This window comes from Psammomys obesus, unplaced genomic scaffold (assembly GCF_907164565.1).
Source record: "Psammomys obesus unplaced genomic scaffold, mPsaObe1.curated_primary_1811, whole genome shotgun sequence".
NCBI lineage: Eukaryota > Metazoa > Chordata > Mammalia > Rodentia > Muridae > Psammomys > Psammomys obesus.
In genome coordinates this window covers 4,785,240-4,792,406 of record NW_026596463.1, presented here as the reverse complement: position 1 = coordinate 4,792,406, position 7,167 = coordinate 4,785,240, and the positions used below count along the sequence as shown (strand labels likewise).

General features: G+C 45.5%; 1 pseudogene; it reads right to left on the bottom strand.

Moving 5' to 3' along the window:
* Positions 1–5,119: 5,119 nt before the first annotated feature.
* Positions 5,120–6,812, bottom strand: LOC129670017 (cytochrome c, somatic-like; annotated as a pseudogene).
* Between the last annotated feature and the right edge of the window lie 355 nt (positions 6,813–7,167).

Sequence of the window (7,167 nt, the reverse complement as noted above, 5' to 3'; positions counted from 1 at the left end):
TCTCAGTCAAGACAGAGTTCCTCTTTTGTGAACCAGCACGCCTCTTCTACACCAGGGACATCTCGGAGCCCCCAGCGGCTGTCATCAACTGTTGGCTTTTCCCCCGTTTGTTTTCAAAGAAAATGGTGGGGGGCATCGCAGGGAAGGAGGTGCTGAGCAGCAGGAGACATTCTTATTTTTGTGTTTTCGCAAGGGAGCCCTAAACATACGGAATTTCTGGCTCTCCTCAGTTCCTACAGCCGCTTCCTTAGGACCCCAGTCTTCTGTGGGGTTCTTTGTCACCTGCCCTTCCTACGTGGCTATAAAGAGAAACAGCAAAGGGAGAGTTGAGTGTCCTCTCAAAGTCTCACTGTCTGAGTTCCGGAGTAAACAGAGTCAGGTGTGAGGCAGCTCTCACCAATGAATGCGGAGTGGTGCTTTCAAAGGGAACTAAAGGGGAGGCCGGCAGATTGCAGGTTCAGAGACTTCCAAAGAGAACACCCTGGATGTACACAGTGACTGACCAGGAAGACTGAGGGTGCCAGAGGGTAGCAAGGGCTAGCTGGAGTTAAGGTGGGATGAACTTCTGCTACCAGCTCAAAGCAGGTGCTGTGTGTGTGTGTGTGTGTGTGTGTGGGTGTGTGTGTGTGTGTGTGTGTGTGTGAGAGAGAGAGAGAGAGAGAGAGAGAGAGAGAGAGAGAGAGGGGGAGGGAGGGAGGGAGGGAGGGAGGGAGGGAGGGAGGGAGAGAAACACTTCAGCGAAGGTAACAATGGCCGGAAAGGACTACAACTACTTGCTCTCTAAGCTGTACTGTCTGACCACGCTGTTGTTAGCTCTTACTTGGACTCACTCAAAGCCACCTTCCTCAAAGCCAAAACCCATATGAAGAATCTCATCACTCCCGTCTTACAGTCCGGGAGACGAAGGCATGGAGAAATTGATCAAGAAGACCACACAGCCAGGAAGCTGCAGAGCTGGGCTGTCTCCAGGTGCTGGGACCTCACTCCTGATCAGACCCCAGATGGGAAGAGGGAAAGAGAGAACTGGGTTGGGCGCGCTGAGTGAATTACCGGTGTCCTGTAGGTCAGAGTGGGCATTCCGTCCACACTGCAGGCAGTCCGCCCGAGCCCCCAGCAGCTCCTGCTGTGGGCTGCACAGCGGTTAGAGCTTATGCTGTACCCCCAGGGCACCGTGGAGCTGAATCCTACCATGCTGGCCCTGGGGGGTCTACTGTTACGGATTCAGAAATATATTTTTTAAACATCAACCTTTTATTTTAGAATAGTTTTAAGATTCATCGAAAACTGGAAAGTAGTAAGTCAATTTTCGTATGTTCCAAAAGCGTTTCCCATTATTAGCATTTCACATTAGTCATTAATGTGGTATATGTTACATTTAATAAACCCGTATCCATACGTTATTCTTTTAAAAAAATCATTTTAGGTTAGGATACAAAGTAATGGCTTTCGTCCTGGCATCAGCACACTTGTGCATGAGTGTGTCATGTCCCATTCTAAACATTGTTTTCTTTCGGTCCCTTCCTCCACTGCTGCCTCTCTTCTCCCTCTGCTTAGTCTGTTGTTGTATTTGGTTGATTTTGTTTTATTTTGAGACAGGGTCTCCATATAGCTGTGATGGTCCTGGAACTCTCTATGTAGATCAGGCTGGCCCTGAGCTCACAGACATCCGCTTCTCTCTGTCTCCTGAGTACTGGGATCAAAGATGTGGGCCACCACCTTTGGCCCACACAGCTGTGTTTTTGTTTTGCTTTGTTTCCCCCTTCATCCTTCCCCCCACCCCCCAAGACAGGGTTTCTCTGTATAGCCTTGCTTCGTAGATCAGGCTGGCCTCGAACTCACGGAGATCCACCTGCCTTTGCCTCCTCCAGTACACTGCACCCAACTCATACAGCTGTTTTTTTTTGTTTTTGTTTTTGTTTTTTTTTTTTTAAATGAAAGTCCAGACTTGCTTTCCTTAGTTTTTACTAGTGTTCTTTTCTGTTCCAGAAATGCATCCAGAGTACCTCATTGTGTGTAGTTATTATTTTTCCTACACTGCCACAGTTTCTCAGGCTTTAATTGTTTGGAATGGCCTTGATAATCATTTTATGTCTGTGGTATTTGGCTTGCATGTATGTCTGCATTACGTGTGGTACATTACGTCTGGAGGCCAGAAGAGGGCCTAAATCTCCATGAAACTGGAGTTACAGATAGTTTTGAGCCACCATGTTTGTGCTGGGAATAGAACTCTGGTCCTTTGGAAGAGCAGCCAGTGTGCTCAACCATTCAACCATCTCTCTGGTCCCAGGTCTTGATGATATTGTTGGTCAGGGTTTATACAAAGCCCAACTGAGGTTTCATGTTTATCTTACAGGTCGGCTGGAGGAATGGATATAGGTGTGGGGGAAGAAGTTCCCACTGGGGAATTGGCTTTTGTTATCTCAGCCTGTCAAGGCTACAGGTGCCCGTGTGACTCATGGCTACTGAGGTAAACCTCGACACCTCAACGAGGGAGTTAACATTCCTCACTGTGAAGCTGTTCATCTTTCCCACACTTGGAAGGAAGCCATTACATACAGGCCACACTTACAGAAAACAATCAGGAGCCTTGGAATCAGCATGTGGGGAGGGTTTGCACCACAGAAGGCAGCAGACTTTATGAACTGGGAACTAGGGGAGAGAGCTAGTGTCCCAGCTAACCACTTGTATGGCTTGGGCTTACTCTTAAGAGATGATTGGTTAGACAAGCAGAAGAAGGGCAATAAATTGGCCAAGGGGCTCATAGGACGAAAGTGAAGGTGCTAAACTTAGGGGACGTGGATTAGGAGGGTTACAAGGCTTGGCATGGACACACAGCTCCTAGAAACCCAACTGAGACCATTCCCAAAGGATTTTTCTGGGCAAAAGCCTTGATTGGCCTATTCCCATGCCCCTTTCCACAGCAGCTGCCTATTGAGCACTCATAGACAGCTATAGATCTTCTCATCTCTATCAGTCCATCTAACCCTCACAGATTCCCATTTTACATATAAGAAAAGAGACCAAGTGGCTTATCCGAGAGCAAGCCCAGCAAACCACCAGAACAAGATCTAACCCCTACGTGTCTCTAGCCATGCTGTTCTCTATTTCATTTACTTCCTCTTGCCTGGCCTGTCAGTTTCCTCAGATCCTGTTCAAGATGGCAGAATGATGGTTGTGGGTGAGCTGCAGGGCGTGTTGAGTGAAGGGAGTGTGCTGTCATTTCCTGTTCAACTTGGAACGTGCTCGTGGAAAAGAATAAGAAATGGGACTGGGGGTTCCAGACGTTTCTCTCTGGGCCAGGCAGAACAGGGCTGCAATTTTACTATCCAGTCCTTCCAACCCAAATTTCTCTCTTAATATTTCCTCTTTCTTTTTAAAAATATAAGTCCATTGTAGGGAAAATTATGGATCCCTAACTTTTGTAGATTGATTGAACTCTATAGGGTCATTATGATTTAAGCTGGTGCATGACTTCATTCTTTTCTGAAGCAATTTTTAAGAAACAGACATAAAAATTCAGCACTAGAATTAACCAGTAAGGATTGGAGAAATTCTTATCTGTATGGATACTGAGCAATTGTATATAAAAATGCAATGTGTTTCATTTTTAAAACCCAGGCATGAAATTCACTTAGACTTCATGGAATATCTAAGGCAAATGAAGTTCTAATTCAACTGTTTTCATTTCAAAAATTCGTGGAGTTTAAAGCTATTTTTTAATAAATAACCTGAAAGAAGGGTTAGAAGTTTAGAATGGTGCTTTTCGGAATAATAAAGAATATTGAATTTAAAAAAATATTTATTACAATTTATTCACTTTGTATCCCAGTTGTAGGCCCCTCCCTCATCCCCTCTCAATCCTGCTCTCCCTCCCTCTTCATCGATTGCATTTTTAACTGAGGTTTCGTTGGTCTTACTAAAGTCTGAACAATATTCAGAACTGTTACTAAATGGTGCTTATGTTCTTTTGACTTTCCTCCTTTCAGATCAAGAAGGCTCTTCAAATAGAGCTGAAGAGGTGGCCTGGTGAGGAGCTAGAGCCCTTTTCTTTTCTTCTTTCTTTCAGTCCACTTCCCTCTCCTGATGCCTAGCACCCCTCAATGCAGATCCCCACTGTCTCCATCCAGAGATTGGTCCAAGATGATGGGAACACAGACAGGCACCTGGCCAATGGGTAACCAATTTCTATAGCTGAGCTACCTCATCTTCTAGAGTAAATTACCTCCAGACAAAGAGACTGAGCCATTTTATGAACTGACAGTAATGGGCTGAAGGTCATGGGGGCTGGGGTTGAAGTCAGCCAACTGAGCTCCATATGCTTAGTTCATATTGCTTCCATAAATTCTATGGAATTCTATGGATCACCTAATGGTCTTTTCTGTGTGTCTCTGCACACTGGGACCTGTCCCAGTGGCATGGGGCTGCATCTTATTCATTGTGTCCCGGTTGTCAGCATGGAGGCACACCCAAAAATAATAATGAAAGTAAAACTGATTGAACACTTGTAATATTCCAGGTGGTTTACAAAGTCAGCTTGTTAATTATCAAAATAATTTTAGGAGGCAAATCATATTGTAACGCTCAAAGACATCAAGTGCATTGCCCGGAGTTGCACAAGTAAAGTGACAGGAAATCTCAAGTTTGAACCCAAGTGTCCTGACCCCAAAGATTATGACTAGAGCTCCAGCACATGCTGATGAGCCCCCTGTGTCCTTCTGAGATTTCCCCAGGAGCTCTGAAATTTCAGATGCTCCACTCCACACTTCCTGAACCACTGGGTCACTGAAGCACTGAGGAGGACACATATTGTTCCAAACCCTTCGGGGATTGTAAACTCTAGTGCTAAACACCACTGGGATATTTGTTAAACATGCAAATCAGCACATCTCTTCTCAGACATGGCCATGATGCTTCAGGAGCTCCAGAGGTTTCTGTTTCAACTGCTACTACATCTTGTATTTTGTTGTTGTTTTTAAATCACACCCACTATACTACAAGTCCATTTTACTTAAATCAGGACTGTTTAAAAAAAGCATTGTTAGCCATCCATGATCTGAATTCTGTGTGTATGAATTAAATTATGGTACACATTAAAAGCCATGAGACATTTGTTTTGTAATTACTCACTAGCAGTCTTTTTAAGATAAACTATTAGGTCTGTCCCTTTCCCCTTATTCTTAATTCCAGGGGAGATCATTTCTGTTTCAGGGGTGTGCTTTCTGTAATTCTCCAAATTCTCCGTCAGGTATCCTCTCCCCAGTGATGCCTTTGTTCTTGTCATCTATGTAAGAGAATCCAGCAGCTTGACCTTTCTTCCACCCAAACAGACCATGGAGATTTGGTCCTGTCTCATGCTTGCCTCCCTTTTCCACCATATGGCCCTGAACATGCTTCTGAACAGAAATCTTCTTGCCTTTCTCAACATCATCCGTTTTTAATTTGCTCCCGGCTGGTTAACACTGTGAATGCTACAACCGGAAGACTGACTTCTGCTCCCCCCCCCACACCCGGTCAACACCACAAAAGCTATCACCCAAAGACTGATATCTGCTCTCGCAGTCCTTGTCTTAAGGAAGGCTGGGAACTACTTCTAGAGAGCAGGCTTCAAGACGGGTCTTAGCTGGGCACACCTTTAGCACCAGCTCTTGGGATGCAGAGGCAGGCAGAGCTTTGTGAGTGCAAGGGCAGCCTTGTCTACATAGTGAGTTCCAGGCCAGCCAGGGCTACATGGAGAGAACCTGTCACAAAACAAAACAAAACAAAACAAAACAAAACAAAACAAAACAAAACAAAACAAAACACCCAAAGTAGGTCTTAATTTTTAAAAATCCAATGCATAATAATTTTATTAAACCCATTCCATCCACACAGTTTCTGTTTTTAAATGATTATAAGCTATGAAAATGCAAAGTGATGGGCTTCCTAATGACATTTTTGTCCAAGTGTGTTTGGCTATGTGTTCTCCCTCTTGCTCCTTCCCTTCCACTTCATGTTATACATATGTACATGCAACACACACACACACACACACACACACACACACACACACACACACTCACTCACACACACACTCACTCACACACACACTCACTCACACATATGGCCTGGATCCCACATATGAGAGAAGACATGGATTTGTCTTTCTGGATCTGGCTTCTTCACCTAATGTGCTAACCCTCAGTTCTACTCATTATCCTCAAAATGACACAGTTTTGTTCTTTGTGGCTGAAGAAAACACGATTATGTGTACAGCACCGAGCTGAAGTAGCTGACAGCTCCTCACCAGGCCTGACAGTGCCTGGGACAAACCCTGATGTCATGACAGTATTAGCTGGCATTGGGCAGTCTATGAACTTGAGCCAAAATCTGACTCGGCAGCATGGCAGCAACTCCTGAAGGAGCACAGAAGAGCATGCTGCAGGTACTGGGGGTGGGGAGGGCGGGGCTGGCCGGGGCCTTACCAGCCTCCTCCTGGGGGCCTCCAGATTGCCATCTGCCAACTCTTTTCCATGAGTGTGAGTGTGCTCATGCGTGTGTTTATATGCACACACAGAGACAAGGCAAAACAGATAATCTGGATTTTTGTCACTACCCAGATCTCCAGGGCATCACTGAGCAGCCCAGGGTGTCCCGGACTCCCAAGTGCTTCGATTACAGGTGTCGCATTTTTATGTGCCTGAAAGAAAGCATTGTGTCGCCTGTCCCTGACCTCCAAAGGGCTGGTCCTGCGCTGCCTTTTCATAATCCCCTATCTTGTCGTTGGCTCTCTGGAGGCTGGCTGGCTCATTTCTGAGCAATTGAAGGATCTTCATTTCACCGGCTTCTCATGCTTCCTAACTGTGTGCTTACGGACCTTTCCTGAGTTGCAGAAGGAAATGCCCACTCTCATGTTCAGCTTCATTCACACACGCGAGAGTAACATTTCTTTTTTGCTGCTCTCTTCTCTTCCCCCTATTCTCATCCCCCACGAGAAGCCCCTGCATCTATTTATGGACAGTGTTCTAGAACTTACCCTGCCAAAATGATTTTCCTAATGGGAAATCTAATGGGGCCTCCCACTGACAGAGAAGACCACCCCATCTGCAGCTAGGGACGGGAGACACTCCCAGCCCAGATGTAAAGAAATGTAGCAGATCATGGCTTGGAGTATATGCATTGCTTATTTAA